General features: G+C 45.1%; 1 protein-coding gene across 5 annotated transcripts in view; it reads left to right on the top strand.

Annotated features, from left to right (window-relative positions):
* Positions 1-6: 6 nt before the first annotated feature.
* Positions 7-24,069, top strand: part of LOC124233468 (unconventional myosin-Ib) — a 180,001-nt gene continuing 155,938 nt past the window's right edge. Inside the window, exon 1 of one of the 5 annotated variants that reach the window (XM_046650573.1) lies at positions 7-138. The gene's annotated coding sequence lies outside the window, so the exon portion shown is untranslated. Of the gene's footprint in view, positions 139-18,972; positions 19,076-19,997; positions 20,017-24,069 lie in introns of those variants that run through there. The other 4 variants (XM_046650577.1, XM_046650574.1, XM_046650579.1 and 1 more) reach the window with 4 other exon arrangements.

The following is a 24,069-nucleotide window of genomic DNA, read 5'->3' as shown; positions in this document are numbered from 1 at the left end:
CGCCCCGAGCAGTGCGCACGCCGCGCCTCTGCAGCCCCGGCGCCGCGGAGCCCAGCGCGGGCGCACAGGGCCGGCCGCCGCCGCAGGAGCCCCGCCGGCGCGAGGGAGGACGACGCGGCGCGGAGCGCGCCCGGCCAGGTAGCGCGGCGCCTTCCCTGTCCCCCGGCCCTGCGCGAGCGGCGCGAAGGCGGGCGCCCGCGCCTTTGTGCCCAGGTCCCGGTGGCCGGCCGCCCCCGCGCGGGGACAGGTCAGCGGGGGCTGCGGCTCCGTCCTCCGGGTGAGGCGGCGCTGCGGTCAGAACACGCGCACGCGGGAGGGCGCGCAGGGTGGTCGTGACGGCAGATGCTTCGGGGGCGAATGGGAGAGAAGAGGGCTCGTAAACTAAGTTGTTCTCACTTTGCCCCATCCCCCTCGTACCTGTGGGCAAAGTGGGATCCAGATCTTCCTCGTGTTCACCCACACCCCCTCCATCTCTCTGGCCCACAGCTGTTTCCTGGCCCCCTGGTTCTATGGAAGGACATGGGGTGGCCTCCTCCGGGAAGGAAAGCGGAGAGAGAACAATGGGGCGTCCTGGGGAGTGGGGTTCAGGTGCGGCGTGCCCCGGCGGACGCGTGGGAGAAGGGACTCCGGACCCTATGGGGCTTCCTGCGCTGTCCTCCTTTGTTCCGCCGCAGCGGAGGGGGCTGCCCTGGGTCTCGTTTCCTGCCGGGGAAGGGATTGATTCACGGTCCCAGAGAGGGAAGGGGAGGGGGCGGGGCTGGAATGGAAACCAGATTAGAAACGCGAGTCAGGGCAGGGGAAGAGGGTTGGGGAGGGGGTGATGAGAGTGCATTGGGGAGTTGATTACAAACACAACGTTTTGTCCAAGGGCCGTGTGGGTTTCTGGAGCTTGTTTGTACTGCTTTGTTCAGGCTGCGGCCAAGCATTTATTGCTGCAACAAGTTGTGTACTTCCCTGAGTTGTAGGCGCTCCCAATGTTAGTTTGCTGAAATCAAATCTTGTTAGTTACAATGGGAGAAGAATTGTTTTTGGGCAATGAATCAGGATATTCATGTGTATGTGTGTGCCTGTGGATATGTGTGTGTTGCTAGTGGGTATTGGCTGGAATGGGTAGGAGGCAAATTTTATAGAATCGATTTAGACACCAAATAGTTTTCTCCATTGTAATGTAGTATAACCATTTTTCAGGAATGTTCAGGGGGAAACCACCAGAAAATTAGACATTGCTAAATAAATGAATCAGATTATGTAACACTGAATTGAAAAACCTTTTACAGTTCTTCCCGGAAAACACACCACACACACCAGCGTTTGGGTTTTGAGTTGAGAAGCCAAGGTTTCTGTGCTTTCGCTCCCCCAGTGTGGGTCATCTGGAATAAGAAACAGAATACTTAGCATTATGGTGAATGGGAATTATTTTGGGGAGGAGGTAGAATTAAATGTAATATGTTGGGCATTTGTTAAATGACCCTTTCCTAGATTGGAATCGAGAAACCCGAGAGGATTGGCTGACCTCGGGAGGGAGCCATGGGGAGTGGCATCGTGACTGTTTTTTGGATGGGGTATTTCAAGCAAAACTGTTTTGGGAGGAGGCTGACATTTCCAGGCATTCATGGTTTGTGCCTATGGGACCCTGGTGGAAGGATCCCAAACTCAGGCTGAAGGTTAGAATTACTGTGGTGATAATTTAGGAGACATTCAGTTATAGTAGTGTGGCTGCAGGCAGGGCTGGGGAATGACACAGTGCTGCCTCGTTGACAAGCCAGCAGGTCCACCGGTAAATACCCCTTTGGCCATGCGTTTTAGGATGAACCCAGTTTGAAAGCCTCGTAAGCTTAGAAGGCGAATTAGAAGCTTACTCTGGGGGAAAAAATGTTTTGTGCCCACTAAATGGTAATGGAAAAGAGCTGTATGAGCTACTGCTGAGGGTTTGTCTTTTTCGTGGGGGATGTGGTCAGATTTCAGGCCAGGCTGAAAAGCTGTGTCCTCAGGAGGCATTATGATGTGAAGTTCAAGTGGGATGTTGTCCAGCCATCAAGCTGTTTGTCATTATAACTAACATGCTGTCTGGCAAACCATGGTGCCATGGGCAGCGAACAGCGGGAGACTTCTTTGTTATCATTGTCTTGCCATTTTGGACTTTTCATTTATGTTGTGAATTGTTTTGTAAAATGTAGCACAATTGGATTCCTCCCAGTGCTTACTGGAATATACATTAACAAAATGCAAAGCATACAACTGTGTTACTGCTGCTGGAGACACGGATGCGGGATTCTCCTAAGTAGCTGGTCCCTGGTCGCTGGCTGTCCTGCTGGATGCCCTGTTGTGTGGTGAGGCTGGCTACAGGCTGCACCCCCTTCATGGGATGGGATGAATCATCACTTTGTCAAGCCTGGAGTTAGACTGACTCTCTCTGGTTGCTGCACAGTTATGCAAAGCAACAAGGAGCTTCTGACGTCAGTGGGGATGGGGTGGGGGTTGGGAGTGGTGTTTGGCTAAGAAGGGATCCTCACAGTGTAGGATCCATGTTTTTAGGATTTGTCCTCCTTTTGGGCAAGATTCTCCTCTTTGACTTCTCCCTTCTATTATCAATAGCTGGACATTTGAATTTTAATTAAGTAGCCTAACAATAGTTACAGCTGTCCTTTAGTGTTTACTTTGTACAAAGTGTTTTGCATACATTACTCCGTTAATCCTCACAGCAACTTGATAAAGTGGATATTATCTCCATTTTACAGTTGTAACTGAGGCCTAGGGAATTTAGTAACTTGCCTCTTGTACCCTATTGTGTGGGTAACTAGTAAGTGGCAGAGGTGAGATTCGAATTTGGGTCTCTGAGTCCAAGGTCCACGCTCTTTTAAGTAGACATTGAATGGTATATTTCTTAATAGTAGGAATAACAACAATTTGGTTAGCCCTTTGCAGATTTCAAATCACTTTTACATGTCTTATCTTAATTGATCTTTCCAAAACCCACTGCGAGATAGATTTGGAAGGCCAGAGTAGTGCCATCACAGCTCTTCAAACTGTATTGTTAAAAAGCTTTTGGCTCTTTGACGGCCTGTGTGAATAAGCTTTAAGTGAATGAAACTTTATTTTTAAAAAGGTAGACTGCCAACACTTAAAAACAAGTTCTGTTTTGGAACCATTTAAAAGGAGTGGAATGGAATAGATCTAATATAGTAGTCAAGTGTTTTATATTTATTGAAATCCATTTGAGCTCGTTTTACCTGACAGTCTTTCTTAGAACACCCCACTTTGCTTCTTTCCTGAGACCCGCTGCCAAGTGTCTTTTTAGGAGAGAAGTCGGGGGGAAGGAATGTGATTATAAAGAGGAAGTGGGACATCAGAATTGGAAACATACGAGCAGCAGGCTGTAGATTTTCCCAGCACATGGTTTTTGTCCTGAGAGTCGCCTTTTACAGAAGACATTCTTCCTTAGGGAGGTGTCAGGGGTCTTTCTTTACAATATCCTCTGAGATCATCACATTTCTGAGCTCTGTGGGAATACACGTTCCACAAGATTTCTGTGTTCATCCTTTCCCCACTGGGGAAGTGAACTGGCTTAGACATCAATGTGGAAAGGGAATGGAAGTGGTGTCCGCCCTTGGGTGGAATGGAGAGTGTTGTTGGGCATGAGGCGCCTGACCTTGACCCAAGAGTGACCATCAAGAGCAGGGCAGAATGGTTTCTAACACCTGGCATCATCAGTTGTTTATGGATTTCTCAGAAAGCTTCTGGGCAAATGGAAAAGTCAATATTGTTTTTTTTGTTTTTAAGATAAGACTTTGAAAGTTCTACCTTTGCTTATTTAGTTATTTCAGGCTAGGACACCGTTTGGGGTCTTCGAGGTTGTGATGTAGGTGCGGTAACGTGTGTCTCCTCATACTATTAAAATCCTCCCCCGCCCCAGCATGTTTAGAAGGGACGCAGATATGTGGTCTGCTGAGTTCTAACAGGGAGCACCTTCCAACTTGGCAGCCAAGAAGGATGAAGGATGCTCAGCAGCATTGCGCTGTTATAACCTTTCGTAGGTTTCTTTTCACTTGTCAGTACTTTCTTCATCAATTGGTATTTTATTAAGCACACAGTTGATGCAAGGCATGCATGAAAAATCAATAAAGGGAATCTCTTGTGCCTCAGAGGATGTAGTAAGGCAGATTGGTGTGCCCAGAGAGTAGATGTTGGTGAAATGAAGAAAATGACTGTGACAGCTGTGGTGACCAAGGCCACGCCAACACCTGCTGCCGAGACAAAAGCTGAAAACAAACAAAAGCAAGAGAGTGGGAGGAAGGCGAACACAGTGCCGGCTCCTTCCTTGCCCTTGGTTTTGTTTCCTCCAACCTCTGACGGGGTGGAAGGAAACGGAAAGGACTCTGGATGCCTGCCTCTGAAGGTTGAATTGGTTGGGGTGTTAGGAAGTGTCATCCTGGTAAATTGCTGCCTGAGGAGCGAGCAGAGGATCCTTTTTTAGACCCTGAGGATGTATAAAGTACCATTGCGTGGGAGAAGGTGTTGAATAACATGGGCGCCCCAGCATGTGGCAAGTCCTTGGTGTCCTCCACACCTGCCAGCATCCCATCCTTATCCTCTGTTTGTTGAGGCTGTCAATTCAACCCTGCTAAGGCTGTTCATAGACTTGAATGTTCGCATTGTGGACAAGAAATGCCAAGTCCCCAGAGAATGAATCATTCATATTTTATATGACATTCATGCTAGTCCATTAAGTATTGTCTGCTTGCCTTGTGTCAGGCTTCATCCTGGGTATTTTCCCATAACTTGTTACATTTAATCCTCATCGCTCTCCTCAGTAAGGAGGTAGGAATGCCTGAGGGAACTGAGTGACTTGCCCTGGCAGAGGAGACGTAGTAGCCCAAGACTGTACACTTTCCAGAACAATACACCGCCTCATGGTGCAGTGTTCTTTGAAGCTTTGGGCTGCTTTTGTGGAGTTTGTTTTAAGGAGTTAGAGGGAGCACCCACCCGACAGTCTCTGTCCCTCCTGGCTGGCTTCCTTTGTCACCTGCAGGCAGGGTTCCTGTGGGTGTCAGTGTCCTTGGCTAGTCCAGAGCTGGGAGAGTTGGTTGAAATGCTTCTCAGTTTCTCCTCCTTTCTGGTTGTCGTGGTTAGCTCCCCGTCCTGCATCACTCTGCTCCCCCAAATGAAGGGGACTTGGTGAAACAAGATCCAGCCTGCGAGTGAGAGTTGGAGGAGCTGGTCCCTGCCTGGCCGTCTTACCCTCTGCCGGTCGTGTTCTTCTCTGCAGGAAGTCGATGGTCATCTGGGAGTGTTCAGGGGGTTCATCTGATTCTGTTCTCCAGGCTCTCTGAGCACAGTTCGCTGCTGGGCATCCAGTCGGAGCTCAGGGTCTGCTGTATGTGAATGAAGTGGTGAGAGCACCATTGGAGAGCTGGCGCTTAGGGAGTAAGACTTCCGACAAGGCGGGGAAGAAAGGAGTTGGTATGGAATTTTGCTGTTTCAGGATAGGTGGTATTTGAAATTGGAGTCTGGAGAAAAGTGACAATTGACCTTCTTCCTTCGCTTATCAGATAAATAACTGCACTGAGCTTCTAAAAAGACCAGGTGACTGGCTTTCCTTGGTAGAGGGCAGGAGACAGTTCCTTGCGTCCCGGGGACTCTCCCAGCCTTCCTGTGTGGACTCAAGACACTTTGAAATTGCGCAGATGGCTTCATTTTGCTGTGTTAAAATGAAAATACAATTCAAAATCGTACAAGTTTTTAAACTTGTTAAAAAAAATTCAACATCCATAAAGAGATTTTGGAAAACTGAGTTGAAAGGACAGTGGAACAGATTATTAATTATTGGTTTTGTTATAATATGTGTGCGCATCGTTTGCCTACTCATTTTCACTGGTTTCATAAAAGTACTTTTCACACACTTCAACCAGAAAAACCAAAACAAACCAAAAACCCCTTGACTGAAAAATCCCTGCTGGCCCCCTTGCATTTTCCAGTGTAGACCTGCCCTCTCCTCCCTTCCTGCTGCTTCCCTTTAAATTCTGTGTTATTAGACCCCAAAGGGCTATATGCAGTGATCAGATTGGGAATATGCTTGGTTCCTAGCTGATCATTTTTTCCCTTGAAAGTGCTTCAAAAGGATCATCACTATTTTATTCATTTTAGAGTCCCAGCCTAAATGCTTTTAAGAAAAGTTTAATTTTTATAAACATTGGGTTTAGGCCAATTTGCATGGCTAGTCCACCTGCAGTCTGCGTACAGTTGTAGTAAGTTGACTGCAGTTTTGATCTCCCCCTGATGTGAGCCATCGAGGAATAAGTTCTTTCTCACTTGCCTGAAGTCTTCAGGGGGTTGAGAGGTATTCATAAGAATATACGAACTGCCTCATTGGATCAGATTCAGGAATCTGCTTTCTGCAGAAGCAGAATCCTGAGTATTCTGTGACACTAGGGGAGGGGGCCGGAGTTACATTTTATAAATTTCTATAGGTTTCAGGGATATCTCTTAAACATCCATAATTGATTAATCTCTTTAAAACCTCTCATCCATATATTTAAGTTCCTCTTGGATTGTTTATTTTTATCCTATATTCTATACATTTCACACCTTCTTGAAAGGTAGAATTTGATTAAATTGGTATTTTGACTTCAAATGCCCAATTTTTGGAATGATAGAGTGTTAAGGTTGAAGGAACCTTAAAGGTCACCACTGTAACCCCCTCATTGTATCTGAGACCTGCTGGGGCTCATAGAGTTAACCGGGGACAGACTTGGGAACTTGACCCCAAGTCTTTTAACTTCGTGCTCGGTTTTCATTCTAGGGGAACATCTCACTGTCTCCCCAAACCCATCTAAATCCAGGCTTAGTGCCCATCACGTCCCAGTCCGTCCTTTTTGACTTCGCTGTGTATGCTAATAGCATTCCTGTCATCATCTTAACTTTGGATTTCGGAAGCATCGCCTGCTTCTCTATCTTCTGTGATCCTTACGTCCATTCCATCAGTTGCTGTGTTTGGTTGACTGTTGTCTCATCTGTTTGCCTTTATTTTCAAATCCTGAAGCCTCAGTTGTGGGTCACACCTTTAGAAGGCTGGGTTCCTAGAACACAGCATTTCCCAAAGTGGGTTGTTCCATGAGAAGTTAGTAGGTTGGGGAAAAACCCCATAAAGTGAGTTGATATTAGTGTAAAAAAGGGTTCCTTGGCTAAGTAGGTGTTGGTTAAACAACATGTAAAAAGGTTTCTTAGCAGACGGACTTTCACAGCTTTTTATTTGTGACTTTGCACTGTGAATCTCTAGGAGGGAGCTGTAGTATGCACATGTCCCAACTTATGTGACCATTGTGTCACTTTTTGGGGGCATCGTTACATAGATAACACTGCTGTAGTCACTTCATTGTACCGTTTCTAGATCCATCGCTCTCTGGCTTTCTATGGGAATATGTATTCTGTGTGAGCCACACTTGGTTCGCCCTCAAATGTGTCTTACGCTTTTTTACCTCGTTGTTTTTCTTCACCGCAGCAGCCCCTCTCGACCTGTCGCACCCACACATCTTTCACAACCCAGCTTTGTTCCCATCTTCTCTGTCAGTTTCCTCCAGACTCTTGCGCTTCTGAACTTACAGCATTTACTCTGTCATAACTTAAAAAAAATATTTGAAACAGACAAAATATTGGAAGTCACATTGCACACACATAATAGTTAAATTATTGGAATTCACGCAGAATGCCGTTTTCCATATTTGTGTCAGTTGATGCACCACACGCACGTCACGTTCTTCTCTCTCCCTCCACACGGGTTAACTGGCACGTGATATTCCAGCATGTGGCTTATTTTGCTTTTAAATTTTGTGTTATTGGAATTACATTGCATCTATATAGAATTCAGGAAGTATTGACGTCTTTATGATTTCATGGCTCCCCATCTGCAACCTGATATACCTCTTTATTTATTTAGGTCTTTTATGTCCTTCAATGAAATTTTGTAATTTTCTGTGTAAAAGTCTTTCACATCTGTTAGATTTGTGCCGAGGTGCTTTATGCTTTTTGCGGTAATTGTGAATGGAATGGTTTAACACATTTTTGGCTGCTGTTGCTGGTGTCCAAGAATGGGATTGATTTTGTATTTGTGTATTGATGCTTCTTAATTGATCGAGTTCACGTTTAAACTTGTGTTTGCCATGGAAACCTGAAGTCAGGCAGCTTTTCTAATAGAGCATGAAATAACAACCTGTCATGGAAATGTCACGATTCACTTTACTTTTAAAATGATATATAATACTTTTAGAGTCAGGGGGTTGTGCATTCATTTATTCATTCATCAAACGTTTGGATGGCTAGTATGTGCCAGGCACTGTTCTAGGTACTGGGTCTTTAGTGGTGAACAGAGCAGATGTGGTTTCTGCTCTCATGGAGTATGAGGAGAGAGGGACTGCAGAAATGAATGCAGATACTTACGACATAGTGAATTGTGACAGACGCTGTGAAGGAAAAGGACAGGTGGCTGTGAGAGTGAGAAAGGTGGGGAGAGGAGACCTTATATTGGGGGTACAGCAAGGGCTTGTCTGAGGAAACATGTTCACACAGATGCCTGAAGGGTGAGTTGGTGCTAGAGGAGCAGGATGGAAGAGCTGTCCAGACAGTGAGAAATGGGCTCAGAAGCCCTGAGGTGGGGCTCTGCTCTTAATGGTAGATGGATGGACATTTTAATAATCAATGACTTAAATCAAGTTATTACTTCTTAGTAAATCATCATCATAGTGGTATTTAATTGTGTTTAAATTATGATGACATGAAAATATTTATTTTTGGTTGGTCTGTTCCCCTTCCTCCTCATTTGAAACTGCCGGACTTAAGAGAGCTGCCTCTGTGATGTGGCTTGAATGGGGCTGTTGCGCATGCCCTAGTCCCAGCTCTGTCCACCCTGCTCTGAGTACCGGCATTGCCCCAGCACTGGCCGCTGCTGGGCGCGTCAGCGTCCTGGGCTCTGCACTAATGGACTGGGGCCTTGCTCCTAATTTGGGAGAAGCCCTCTCTTCCTTTCCTGGGAGGGGTCTTGAAGCAGAACCACCTTTGGCTCTTCCAGTGCCTCAGCCCTCTCCCTTCGCCCTTCGGTACCTTCTCCAAGTGCACACTGAGGGCTTGGCAGTAACGTGGGTTGGGTGGGAGGCATCTTGTCTGCGTTAGATAACACCTCATCCACCTAGAATTGTTGCTCCTTGGTCATTGATGCTCTGCACCTGGGGCACGTGCCCCTGAACCTTGTTCTCTCTTATAAGGAGATGAGTCCTTGCCTCGGTGGGAGACAGTGTGGTGCAGTGGTTATGGACTGGGCTCTGGAGAGGGTATTATTTTTGGAACTTGAGTCTTCTGCTTAGTAGTCCCCCTGTCCTTGGGCATGGAGCTTAATCCTTCCTTCCATTTTCTCATCTGCAAAATGTGGGTAATGAAAGAGCCTTCTTTGGCTTGTCGTTGGGATTAAATGCGTTAACGTGTGGCATATGCCCCTGCAATAAATAGTGTCAGACACAGCCAGCGCTCAGAGGAAATGTTAGTTATTACTCCTCTGCTCCTCAGTCTTCGTGAAAATGGATTCCTGGGGTTCCTCCTCCCCCCACCAGATACTCAGCTCTGTTTGGATCCAAGCAGTGCATGTAACTTATGATTTGTTACGGGACTCTGGTTACTTCTCTGAAAAATAAGTGGAAAGAAAGATGGCGGAGAAATAAACCAAAACGTTAACAGCAATTGTGTTGCTGTGGTAGACTGGGGTGAATTGTCCTTTTACCCCTCTTTTCCAGATTTTCTGTAATCTAGTTGTGTTACCTCTGTACTAATGATAGTAAAATAAAATATTATGAAAAAGGTCAGGCGGGCGGTTGCCCAAGTGGATCACTCCGTAAGGCAGGAGAGGCTGGGACGCCTGGGTTGGCCTGCTCTAATTGGTACCCTATTCCTGCGAAGTACCCCATGCCAGTGAAGTACCCCATTCGCAGGCGGGGTGCTTTCCCTTTTATTCTTATAGTTGCAGAAATGTAACAGTATTTGAAGATCTTCGGCAGAAGGATCCCGGAAAGTTAGAAGATGGGGATGTGATTCCTTGTGACACTCTTCTTGCTTTGAGTGTTTCTTTTTCTGTCATGTCTTGCTTTGGGTTTTTCTTTCCCTTTTTGTTTCTTCCTGCACTCCCCGAGTGGGCCTCTGGCCATCTGTCAGTCTCTTTCCGTCTCTTCTTTCTCCCCTCGCCCTTGAAAACTTCTCCTTTCAATACCCCATCTTTCTCCTTTACTTGCTGTCGTGCAAAAGTGATGCACACATTTCTACAATTCAAAGGAAAGAGTAAATTTTATTTCGTATCTTTAATTGTAAAAATAAATGTCACTTTTTACCCTCAAAAATCTAAGTTGTTGATTTTCATTTACTCGCACCTAGGATTAATTAATTACTTAACTTACTAACTAACCCACTCACTAAACTCTGGGTGTCCATGGCCTCCTAAAAGCACTGGGAATCTTAGGGGACTGGGAGGCTGAAAGGAAGGGAAGATCGAGGGAATGTAGAAGTTAAGTTTTTCCTCTTTACCTATTTTGCTTAGGGTTGTCTGTGTGGCTACCATTTTGGTATGTGTCAGAATTTTTAAACTTTTCAAACTTGAAGAACAAAATTCTGGAAAATTACCAAAATACTTGTTTGTTTTTTTGTTTTGCTGAGGAAGAGTAGCCCTGAGCTAACATCTGTTGCTAATCTTCCTCTTTTTTTTTGGCTTGAGGAAGAGTAGCCCTGAGCTAACACCTCCACTTGCCAGTCCACCTCCACTTTATACATGGGTTACCACCACAACATTGCCGACGAGTGGTGTAGGTCCATGCCTGGGACCCAAACCCGTGAACCTGGGCCTCCAAAGCGGAGTGCACTGAACTTAACCACTATGCCATGCGGCTGAACCCTAAAATACATTTTTGACGAAGAAAACTTTGCCAAATCTGACACATGCCCTCAAAAGCCCGTTGATTTTGATTACGTTGAGCTTCCCAGCTTTCCTTTCGTGCGCCTTGTCTTGTATAATTGTGAATGGAGAAACAGGCTTTCCAGCTAAGTTTGTTGTGTCTACTGGAGTTTATTCTTAAGTGGGGCCATCCCGTCGGTATCTCAAAATAATACTGACACAGATTTCAAAGAAGGTATGGCAGCGATGTTGCCTGGCATCAGCAGAAGAGCTGTTTACTTGAGAAATATTGCTAATTTTAAGGAGATTTCACACTTGAAGGTAAAATCTAGTTGAGGGCATTTAAATAAGGTGATGCCTTCCTAAAGCTTTTTCCACATTTTATAATGTTTTTCCTCTCCAACCACAAAGGCCTAATTTGGACATAACATAAATATTTATGAGCGTTCTTTCTCTGCTGTAAGGAAGTCTGGTACAGTTACAGTAAAACCTGAATTTATAGAATGGGTATTACTAGGATTCATTATTTACTTTTCAAAAGGGTTTGTCACAGGAATTCTTTAAATTAGAAACAGCATCTACCCCACTTTGGAGTACGGAACAGCTTGTAGAAGGTCTGTGGGCCCTCCACTGATGGTCAGGTTTTCTCGCAGACCCATATAGGTGTGGGCATGCTGTTGTGTCACGTTTGTGGCTGTGGCCTGTGTCACTTCGTGTACGCCAACATGTGAAGGAGGAGGAGGAGAAGTGTGTTGGGTTGAGCTGAGTCATGCCAAGAGTAGGGCATGAGTTATTGAAGAAATAATGGAAAAACTGTCAGCCCAGTCTTAATACTTGCCTTTTGTTGCCAATCTAAAAAACAAACGAGAAAGTACAGGTAGTTGTTCAAGGAGACTTGTACCATTTTACGTCCTTAGAGGTGTCCTGATGGGTATCTCCTGGACTCTAGGATGGAGTAGTGGACAACTTCTCTCCTCCTTGGATGGAGAAGGTGCCCCTTCCTTATCTGGCAGTCAGCGAGCCTGTCAGACGTTGGATGTGGAGGCGGCCTCACCCCCTGACTCGGCTGCCAGCTTTCCACACGCTCTCTTGGCAGCAAGCTTGCGCGTGGCGATCTGTTCTTCCTAGAACAGTTCATAACTGTGGCAGGTGTTGGGAGCCCAGTTCCGCCATTGTGCAGCTGTTTGTATGTCCAGTTGGATTTCTTGAAAGAATCAGCTTTTAGGATCTCATGCTGAGGGCTACAGGGATAATAGGATTTAAGGAGAGACTTTATTTTTTGGGAGTTTGCATTGGATGTTGCCACAGAGGTAGCGTGGAGGTGGAATGGCAACTGAAGGGAATTCTGGAGTAACCTTTCCCGTTTCTGCTGCAACCAAGCGATTCAGAAAGCCCAAGATTACTAGAACTCTCTCTTGGATATTTTGTACTAGAGAATCATCTTAAGAACGTTATAGAAAGTTTGGAAAATGGATTTAAAAAAGACACTTCTTGAGCCAGCTACTCTAAAACATCAACTGTGATCATTCCCGAATATTCCTTTCCAAACTTTTTATGTGTATGGTTTAAAATGATTGTAATAAATATTTTCTCTGTTGCTGCATAGTTTTTGGAAATAAGTTTTATGGTTGTATATTATTCTACCGAGTACCATAATTTTTCAAAGGATCCCTTTGTTACTGGGCATTTGAGTTGTTTTTGCCACTTTGCTGTTGTAAATAATACTGTGATGAACGTTTTTGTACATGTAACCTTTTCTGTGTTTTGGATGATTGTCTAACAATAGGTATTGAGAACGAGATGGTTGGGCCACAGATTGTTGTGAACATTTTGGTATACCCCTTTTAAATCAGGGGGGTGGGGTTGGATATAGTGACTGGCTTGGAGGGTCGGGGAAAATGGGAGTCAGGGCTGAGTCCCAAGTTTGTGGCCTGTGTGATGTCTGGAATGGCTGGCACAGACAGCCTGAAGGGAACGGTTCCGTCTGGGCTGTGGGGCCTCCAGGCGGTGAGTGAGGTTCAACAGACCATTGAAATGCAGAGCCTGGAGCTGAGGGACAAGCCAGGGCCTGAGGTGCGCATGAAGGGAACCAGCATCTAGGTGTGGTTGAGGCTGTGGGTATTGTTAGGATTGCTTAGAGGGTGGAGTACAAAAAGAGGACGGTGGGTAATAGAACTCTGGGGAACGTGATTTTGTGAGGAGGAGAGGAAGGAGAAGCTACTACGGAAAATAAGGAGTGATGGAGGTGAGAAGTGGACAGCCAGGATGAAATGGCCACATGGAAACCAGGGCGGGAGAGAGGTTCAAGGAGGGAGTCCAGTGGGCAGCAAACAGGTGGTGACATTTTATTTGAGGCTGTTTCAATGGTGTGTGCCAAGGAAGGGTGGCCATTGTCAAAGGTGGGCCGTGTCGGAAACCTTAGCTGTGGAGGAAGAGACAGAGCTAGGCAGTTGCTAGAAGGGGTTGTAGGATGGTGTATTGGTCTGCTAGGGCTGCCGTAACAAAATAGCACAGACTGGGGGCGTAAACACCAGAAGTTTATTTTCTCACGGTTCTGGAGGCTGGAGGTGTGGGCAGGATCAGTTTCTTCTGAGGCCTCCCTCCTTGGCTTGCAGATGGCCACCTTCTGGCTGTGTCCTCATTTGGTCCTGTTGGAGTAAGGCCCACCCTACTGGTCTCCTTTTTACTTAATTACCTCTTAAAGGCCCTGCCTCCAAGTACAGTCACATTCTGAGGTACTAGGGGTTAGGGCTTCAACATAGGAATTTTGGTGGTGGGGGAGGGGACACAGCAAATTTTGAAGGGGACACAGTTCAGCCCCTAACAGATGGATTCTGAGCCTGATGACCCACTTGTCTCCCTCCTTGCCCCGTGCTCTCTCCTTCTCCACCCTATTGACCATCTGCTTGTCCTCATCACACTCCTGTCCCTTGGCTTCAGTGACCTGTGCTGTTCTGGTCTCGCCCCTCATCTTCTGCTGGTCCCTTGGTGTCCGGGTTCCTCAGGGTTTGGGCATGGGTGCTCTTCTCTTCCTGGAATCGCTTCATCTTTCTGTCTTCATCTCCTCCTCCCTTAGAACTCAATCTCCTGGAGCAAAGTAATTGTTCTCCCAGGCGTAATGTTCGTGTCAGGTTAAGTCGGTGATAAATTTTATTTAATGATAAGACTAAATTTTGTAATCCTGTCCTCATGGTTGCTCATCTCAGTTAAAAAAAAAAGAACAACTTAGTGGGAACAACGATTTTAGGTCAAGGTTCAGTAAAAATTTATATTTGAGCTCACCTCATACCGTACAAGTTAATGTTTTTCTCCCTAGAGTTTGGTTTTGGGTTCCTTCTTTTTCAGGAGCCTACCTTGGTTAAAATGAGACTGAGTGGGTAGCTATTCCTGTAGAGTCTGGGGTGGAATGATTTTGGTAGATAAGGTATTCTTGCCTTTTTCCCCCCCCAGATATCCTTTCTCTTTTTGGAATTACAGCTAGGTAGAGGTTCAGGTTGTCCTGTTTCATGCTGAGGAGGGCGCCTTCACACGCATGGTATGGGTGAAGGGGTCGGGTTGACTTGTGAATATATGTTATTTAAACTGTGGTTGGTTTGGGGGTTTCTGGTGTATATGTATTTACATGGTGTTTCTCTCACTAGTCTTTTGAAATATATCAATGTGATTTCTACATCAAAGTTCATATTTTTATTGAAGAGCCTGACTATCAGATTCTAAAAGGATGTAAATTATGGATAGATTTACTATTTGGCTACCTAAAATAGAAGCCTCCAGATTTTGCTAGGCAACCTTGAGAGGAACGTTTATCTCTGTCGACAATTTTAAAGAAGTATGTAATTTTAAAGTATGAAGCTCAAATTTAGTTTTTAATAGCAACTTATGTGTTCTTTCTGTCTTTAAGAGGCAAGCTACTGGAATGACATGTGACTTTGTCCTCTTGACTCTGTCTGGTTGTGGGTTTGAAATGTTATTTTTGTGCTTTCTTAAGTGACTAAAGCAATTCTGACTGTACATTTGGGACAGAATAAATATGACAGTTGGATATAGGTTTGAAAAACCAACCAGATTTTTAACCTGGTAATATGATAGTGCTGTTCATTCTTATAATAGTCTAGGCTCACAGCTTTAGGAAACAGTAGGTTGCAAGCTCTTAGTGACCTCCAGACTTGCTGGATTAGATGGTGTTCTTTTCCTCTGTAAAATATGTCAATTGATGCCTGTAACACACTAAATGCTCAAAGTTAGGGGCTCCCCTGTAGCGTGTTCTCGAGTTTCTCTTCCCACCAGTAGAGGTGGATGCTTATCCAGACTCAACTGTGTTTATTCCCAAACCTGCTTATGGCTGGTGTACTTATTATAGTTTAATATAATGATTTAAAATATATGTACAAAAAGAGTTATTTCTATGAAAATTCTCTTGAATGTTTTGGAAACCACCTGATAAGAGCAAGTTTCTGAACATGATTGCAGCCGAGTTAAGAGTGGCTGAGATAGCTGTAAAGGATTTGGGGGCTCATCAAATAAACGTATTCTCACTAATATTGTCGGTCATTCAGGATAGGTAGGTTAAGTTGTGACTGTGTAGTGCCTGAGAATCTTAGTGGCTCAAAGCAATAATCCACACTCACTGTGTGTCCCTTGTAGGTCAGATGTGGGCTCTGCCCCACGTTGTCCTCGTCCTTACTCCGGGACACAGCCTGATGGAGCAGCCCCCTCTGGAGTAATGCTGATCCCTGCGGCAGCGGGAAAGGCTGCTGCGAAGCCTGTATAGTGATAGGCCTGCATTCAGCAAGGCGGGGATGTACAATGCTTCCGTAGAGAGGGGTGCCAAGCATGTGTCAAGAACGACGTGGGCTACCCTACGTCGCTTCCCAGGTGTCTCTGAGCCTCACCATTCTTTAAAGGCGTTGGACCTGGCAGATGATACCATAAGGATGGTTTATAAAAGAAAGACCACTGGGTACCACAGTCAGTGGACATACAGGCACACCTTGGAGATATTGCGGGTTTGGTTCCACACCACAGCAATAAAGCGAGTATCACAATAAAGCAAGTCACACAAATTTTTTGGTTTCTCAGTGCATATAAAAGTTATGTTTACAATGTACTGTGGTCTGTTAAGTGTGCAATAGCATTATGTCTAAATTAACAATATATGTACTTTAATTAAAAAATACTTTATTGCTAAAAGCTGCTAACCATCATCTGAGCCTTCAGCGAGTTGTAATCTTTTTGCTGGTGGAGGATCTTGTCTTGATGTTGATGGCTGCTGACTGGTCAGGGAGGTGGTTGCTGAAGGGGGGTGGCTGTGGCAATTGCTTAAAATAAGACAGCACTGAAGTTTGCCACATTGATTGACTCTTCCTTTCACGAAAAATTTCTCTGTAGCATGTGATGCTGTGTGGTAACATTTTACCAATGACACAACTTGTTTCGAAATTGGAGTTAGTCCTCTTAAACCCTGCCACTGCTTTATCAAATAAGTTTATGTAATATTCTAAATCCTTTGTTGTCATTTCAACAATCTTCACAGCATCTTCACCAGGAGTAGATTCCATCTCAAGAAACCACTTTCTTAGCTTATCCATAAGAAGCAACTCCTCATCTGTTAACGTTTTATCGTGAGATTACAGCAATTCAGTTACATCTTCAGGGTCTACTTCTTTGGGTTTTTTTTTTTTTGAGGAAGATTAGCTCTGAGCTAACTACTGCCAATCCTCCTCTTTTTGCTGAGGAAGACTGGCCCTGAGCTAACATCCATGCCCATCTTCCTCTACGTTATACGTGGGATGCCTATCACAGCATGGTGTGCCAAGCAGTGCCATGTCTGCACCCGGGATCTGAACCAGTGAACCCTGGGCTGCCGAAGCTGAACCTGTGCACTTAACCGCTGCACCACTGGGCCGGCCCCTCTTTGTTTTTTTAAAGTCATTTTTTTGCTGAGGGAGATTAGCCCTGAGCTAACATCTGTGCCAGTCTTCCTCTGTTTTATATGTGGGTCACTACCAGAGCATGATTGACAAGTGGTGTAGGTCCGTGCCTGGCATCTGAACCCGTGGACCTGGGCATGCCCAACTTAACCACTACACCATGGGGCTGGCCCCCAGGCTCCCCTTCTAATTCTGGTTCTTTTGCTGTTTCCACCACATCTCCAGTTACTTACTCTGCTGAAGTCTTGAAGCCCTCACAGTCATCCGTGAGGGTTGGAGTCAACTTCCAAACTCCTGTTAATGTTGATATTTTGACCCCTTCTCATGAATCATGAATGTTCTTAATGGCATCTAGAATGGTGACTCCTTTCCAGAAGGTTTTCAATTTATTTTGCCCAGACCCATCAGAGGAATCACTATCTATGGCATCTATAGCTTTACAAAATGTATTTCTTAAATAATAATATTTGAAAAGTTGAAATTATTCCTGTGGGCTGCACAATGGATGTTAGCAGGTGTGAACACAACATTTATCTCCTTGCCTATCTCTATCAGAGCTCTTGAGTTACCAGGCGCATTGTCAGTAAGCGGTAATATTTTGAAAGGAGTCTTCTGAGCAGTAGGTCTCAACAGTGGGCTTAAAATAGTCAGTAAATCATGTTGTAAACAGATGTGCTGTCATCCAGGCTTTGTTCTTCCGTTTATAGACCACAGGCAGAGTGGATTTAGCATAATTCTTAAGGGCCCTAGAATTTTCGGAATAGTAAGTGAGCATTGGCTTCAACTTAGGCACTAGCTGCATTAGCCCCTAACAAGAGAGTCAGCCTGGCCTTTGAAGCCAGGCATTGACTTCTCCTCTCTAGCTATGAAAGTCCTAGGTGGCCTCTTCTTTCAGTATACAGCTGTTTTGTCTGTATTGGAAATCTGCTGTTTAGTGTAGGCACCTTCTTGAATGATCTTAGCTTGATCTGGATAACTTGCTGCAGCTTTAACATCAGCACTTGGCTGCTTCACTTTGCTGTTATGGAGACAGCTTCTCTCCTTAAATCTTGTGGACCAACCTCTGCTGGCTTCCAACTTTTCTTCTGCAGCTTCCTCCCCTCTCTCAGCCTTCGTAGAATTGCTAGCTTGTACAATGCCTGTATGCAGTTAGAAAAAGGGTACTCTTCAGGGCAAACACTGCCCCCCAGGAGCTCAACTTGATGTCAGTCCCCATTTTCGCCCTTGGCTGGCCCACTTGTATGCAGTGCCCAACCGAACAACTGCACAGAGCAATCCTACTCCCTGCTTCTAATCTCTCTCCCAACTAATTTAGACTATCGCTTGATTAAACCTCATTTAAATTTTTTGTTGTCTCTGTCCCTGCTTGGAATTTTTTTTGATGACTCCTCATCTTCTGTAATGGCGGTCCTCAGTTTTATTTTCCATTGGTGACTCTCAGTCACACTTGTTGCCTTCTGGAAGCACCGACATCTGTGATGACTGCAGCTCAGACATAGGCGATAGGCTGTGTAATGCTGCCCTCTCCTCTCCACGCACTCCCCGCCACTCCCACACTCTGAGTCCCTTAGCTCAGACTCCCAGTCTTGCCTCAGCTTACCTTTCTTCCTAGCATCAGGGCCTGCCAGAGCCCTACACCAGCTCTCCCCTGCTGCCATTCTGCCTAGTCACTATCTTCTGAATATGTTCTGTACTTCTTGCTTTAAAGTTCTTTTCTGTCTAACCACATCCCACTCATCATCAAAAGTCAAGGTCAAGTTTCGCCTCTCCAGCCATCCTTCTCTGATCCTCCTACGCCCTGATAACAGCTCCACCTCGGAGCATAAACGGTAGTCTCTGTATCCCTCTTTTTAAGGTGAGTCCTCTGCGTTACGTGAGCACTGGTTTTATTAGTTACGTTCCTCTTATGCATTTTCTTTCCCCTGCTGGATTGCAGGTGCCTGGAAGTGGTAGCTGTCTCATCCCTTCTCCTCCCCTGCCTGTGTGGGAGGTGTGGCTGGAGGAAAGTGCGGCGGGCCGAGTCCCGGAATACGGCTCTGGGTGAACCGCCTCTTCCCAGCCCCTGGGTAGTGACCTACTTTTCCCTCCTTATCTGTGTGCAAAATATTTGTTGTACTTAGTGTGTTCTCCCTGTCACAACGAATGTTTGTCTCTCCCTTTCATATGAACTGAATGCTAAAGTGCTGGTTAAATCGGTGGAAAAAACAATGGAAAAGAAAAGTTGGTGAGCAGTTTTAATTTCTGAACGAGGGCCTTATAATTATGTCATTTAAAAAGAACTCTCTGTGGTTTTTGAATCTGTGTGTCTGTCTACCAACCTCCCTACATATTGAGAGACGTGATTAAGGGTGGATTGTAAATTTTGAGTTTTTATGCATTTTAATTTGATGATTTACAGTATAATAATGTGATTTTTAAAAACCTTTTTTTCATAAACCACTTGTAGAAGGAAATAAACTTTTCTTAATCGGGAATATACCATGTAGTTCACTATTGAATATTTAATTTCTTAGCAAAATTTCGCTTGGGAAAATCTATTGTATGTTTCTACATGGTCAAACTGATTAGCTTTAAAAATTGATGTTTGTATAGCGTTACAGGATAAGTGTGTACTATATTCAAGGGGAAAAAAGTGTGTGTGTTGGGGGGGGCATGTATATGTATGTATCCTTATATAAGTATATGAAATAATTTCTGTATCCTACAGAACTTTTGGAAATTAACAGAACTATTGCTCAAATTTAGTTAACATTTACGAGTTTAAATTTAATAAACATATGTTTTTGTAAACATTTTAATCTGTGACTTAAAAAGATGATTTAGTTATGGCGTGCCCCTATAGGTTGATTTGCAGTTCAGTATGTGTTTTAGTTCTTCATAAATACTTTAAAATGTATTTAGAGCTATGTAAGATAGGTAACATGGTGCATTTGATTTTACATTCAGTAATGCTTCCAATGTTAGGAAAACTAGAAAAACAGAAAATACTCCTAAATTCTAATATGACTGTTGATTTTAATCAGCTTAGGTGAGGTAACCCACTGTGATGTAGTTGTTTTCTTTAAAAATTCTTTTTAAATGACAAAGGACTTTGCCTTCTCACTTTAGATCATCACTGTCTTTGGGGAACATCTTCGCGAATTTTGTTTGATCACTTCTCAACTGGTAAACATTCATCAAATCCTAATGTAAATGTAAACATCTCTCCCTTTGATTACATAGTTTATTAGACTCTATTTTAGTGAGTGTTGCTGGAGGAAGCTTCTGAATTTTTATTATTTAAAAAAAATTTTTTTTAACCATGCACACAAAGGTACTGAAGATGCACTGTTGAGTGACACATATTTTCCTTTATTGTATAGATATCTTAATTTGTAATCTTTAGACCCTTTTTTGCTTTCATAACTAGATTAATTTATTAAAATATCCAGTGGCATTTTGCAGCTGACTGTGTGGCTGGAAACAACACAGAGAGCACCTCCACACGCGCCTCGATGCCTTTGCTTACGAGGATCCTGTTGATTCTGTGCGTGTCTTTTTGTGCGTGTGTGGTTCTTACAAGTTTTGCTGGTGAGGTCAGAATAAAGAGAGCTGCTTTCCTTTACCGCTGAGTACATGTCATTGAGAAAGATTCTTACTGGCATTTTTGGTTTTTAACGTTCTTTATAACCAGGCCCAAGATGCATGCCTACCTCAAAATGAAGGAACTCAGTCAGTCCCAAGTTGAGCCTTTTTTGTTGAATCAATAATGATGGAAGCTGGGACAGGTTCTTAGGAGCTGATGTATTCGACCCTGTTGTGGGGAAGCCGAGGCTCAGAGTTGGCGGTGTGCCCAGGGTCTCACTGTGGGCCAGCTGCAGACTAGGGTTTTTTCTGGAGCCCCGGTGGTAGTCATGCTAACCTCTGCGGTCTGTGGCAGAATACACAGCTGATGTTTCCCTGAGAGAGAACTCGTTTCCTTACCCCAGAGAACAAGAAGAGTGCCCTAAATTCAACACATGTCCTCCCGTTGTCCCTGAAAAGCCCCTGAATGACGGGAAGGTGCCTTTTTTAAAGAAGGTAGTCCTGCTTGGTGTACCCCGGGCTATTTTATGTGAGTTTCTCTGTTCAGCCAGTTGTCTCCAAAAACCCATCTATAGGGGCCCCCAAAACTGGCGGGGACAGGGAGCCCTGTGTGAGTGCCTGCCAGGTGCACATCACTGAACTTTTAATAATCGGGGAGTACCTGGAGTGACCGGGTGCTCTGATCAGGGGGAAGAGCAGAGAGAATGAATCTACAAGCCAGGTAAGCACGAGGAGGGCTCAAGGGACAGGAGGACATGGGTGAGGACATTAGCTTGTGGGATGAGATTGGGACCCTCTGATTAGCAAGCCAGTTCATGTGGAAGGAAAGTTGGCTTTCCCCTGGTGTCCGTGTTCAGTTTAATAATCACTGGTGTGCTGGGGGTCTGTGCAGCGGCCAGGAGCAGATCAGCGCCTCGGGTGTGCCCGTCCTAGCGAGCAGGTTTACGGTCACCTAGGGGTCCCAGGGTCTTGGGCTTGCCAATCTAAACACATTCGACTTCTTGGAATTTTTTTATCCGCCTTGAGGGAACGAATTGAGAAGTCTCTGGGTTATAATTATCACGTCCCACGTGCAGCTGAGTTTGTGTTTCTGGCTGTGAGAGAGCTTTATAGTTTTTGGCCACCTTGTCCCACAGGAACGCATAGCCCTTTTCAGACGTTAGCTCATGAATGCTCATAACATCCAGTGTGACTTGGAGAGCTTGACCATAGGTTCCCCCCCAAAGCCGGGACTGCTTGCTGTCTGTTCTAGACCTTCTAGGATTTTGGCTGGTGAGGGGTGCCAGGTGGTGGGGTAGGGGCAGCTGGAAGGCTGGGGTTGGCTTTCAGAGCTAGTCTTGGGGGTGGGTGACAGTCTCTGGAGTTGCCCTGCCCTTTGGCAGCTGTTCGTGCCATGACTCTGCAGAGCTTCCTCCGGGAAATGACGGTGGGGACAGTGATGTTGGCTGCGTTTCCTCCTCAGTGCACTGAACCCATGGAATGCCTGTGGCAAATGAGGCAGCTCTCTAGGTTATTTACCTTGACACACTTGCCACAAGACAGCACAGGAGGAGCGGCGGTGGGGGCTCTTCAGGATCAGGAGAAGAGGGCGTTGGGGAGGGAGAGGATTAGCTGCTGAGAGACCCCTTGGCTTTCTCAGTCAGCCTGCGTAATAAGCCTGCTGTTGTCACTTCTGAGTTTTTAGATCAGAAATTCGAATTCCAGAGGGGAATTCTCTTGGATTCGAGTCTGGGTCTGTGATCGGAAGCATGCGCTGTCCCATGCTGGGGTGGATCAAAAGGGAATTCTCACGGGTGGCAAACTCTTGTCATAAAAATTCTGGAGAAGGTTGTTCTTTCCCGGTGTAGAAGTGAAGCCTCTCTTTAAAAACCATGGGGTATTGTGAAGAGGTTGATAATTTAGGAACGAGACTCAAGGATAATATAATAAGTGTGCCAGAGCACTCTCAGACCAGGCGGGAAAGCGTCCTCCTCACCCTGGCGCTTCCAGAAACCGGATGTGCAACACCCACCTCCTGGGTCCATTTCTCTTTCTGTTAAAAGAAGGTTTTGCCTGGGATCATAAGAAATTTTGCTCATACGTCAGAAGAGATAGTTTGTAGCTTGTAATCCAAAACCTTCCCTGTTGTCGTAGCAGCCACTGTTATTTTTGACTCAAAAATCCTTCTAATTAGTGTAGATATGTTCAGCATTTCTACTGTTGGGAAAAAACTTTTGTTTTGGTGAGGAAGATTGGCCCGGAGCTCACATCTCTTGCCAACTTTCCTCTTTTTGCTTGAGGAAGATTGTTGCTGAGCTAACATCTGTGCCAGTCTTCCTCTATTTTGTATGTGGGACACTGCCACAGCATGGCTTGATGAACAGTGTGTAGGGCCGTGCCTGGTATCTGAGCCTGCAAACCCTGGGCCTCCAAAGCAGAGTGCATGAACTTAACTGCTACGCCACCGGGCCAGCCCCCAATTTTTTTTTTTAACCTGTCACTTTATGAGTTGTCAAGTTCTAGATGCTATCTTTCAAACCTTGAATAACTGAACTATGCTTGGGATTGGAGGCAGCCCAGGTCTTGTCTGATGACTTTGGTTGATAAGGCCAGCCTTTCCAAACCCAGGCAGAAACAAACCTTGACATTGACACTGGGTGTCCTGGCCCATCTCTGCTTATGCAGAGACACCCTTTGGGGTGTTAACTCTTAGATAACCAGACTGTTGAATTAATTGCCCATCCTATTCACAGAGGTTTTTAAGATTGGAGTTCAGTTTATGCCTTATGGGCTTCCATATGCTTTTAGCTGTTTGTTTTTACCCCGTGTTCAAATCTATTCCATTTTATCATTGCCTGATAATTGAATATTCTTTGTGTTATCCAGAGTTTGAGCACAAGGCAATATTGTTACTTTATGTAACAATTTACTGTATGGAAATTGCCTAGAGTTGGGCCTATTTCTTCCCTAATCCAAGATCCTAACAAAAGCTATCCCACCAGCAGTGTGTTAAATATTCTTAAGAAAAAGCTTTAGAGAAAGAGAGGAGGGGAACTCTCAATATGCTGTGGCTTTAACAGTGGAGTAAAGGATTGGAAAATTGGGTAATTATACTTGGTGAAGTAAATGCCACGAATCAATACACCTTATAGAAGTTTCTCTAAGGAAGTGTGTTGCTAGGAATGGAAATCAGCATCACGAGAGCCGTTTCACGAATCCTTGTCAGGGCCACTCTCATATGCTCTGGGGAGCCCTGCACAGCACCCCGTGTGGCTCTGTGTGGCCCGCCAGCCCCATCGCCTTTGAGTAAATTGTCCTAAAGAATGCACTTTTTGGGGCCGGCCCCGTGGCCAAGCGGTTAAGTTTGCGTGCTCCACTTCAGTGGCCCAGGGTTTCGCCGGTTCGGATCCTCGGCGTGGACATGGCATCACTCATCAGGCCACGCTGAGGCGAGGTCCCACATGGCACAACCAAAGGCACTCACGACTAGAATATACAACCGCGTACTGGGGGGCTTTGGGCAGAAGAAGAAGGGAAAAAAAAAAAATAAAAGATTGGCAACAGATGTTAGCTCAGGTGCGAATCTTAAAAAAAAAGAATGCACTTTTCATTTCACCTGCCCTTTAGGTTGATAAATACTGAGAACCTGTCTTGCCCTTTGGTTTGTAGCCTGAG

This window comes from Equus quagga, unplaced genomic scaffold (assembly GCF_021613505.1).
Source record: "Equus quagga isolate Etosha38 unplaced genomic scaffold, UCLA_HA_Equagga_1.0 203_RagTag, whole genome shotgun sequence".
Classification (NCBI taxonomy): Eukaryota; Metazoa; Chordata; class Mammalia; order Perissodactyla; family Equidae; genus Equus; species Equus quagga.
This window is presented reverse-complemented; position numbering and strand designations above follow the sequence as displayed.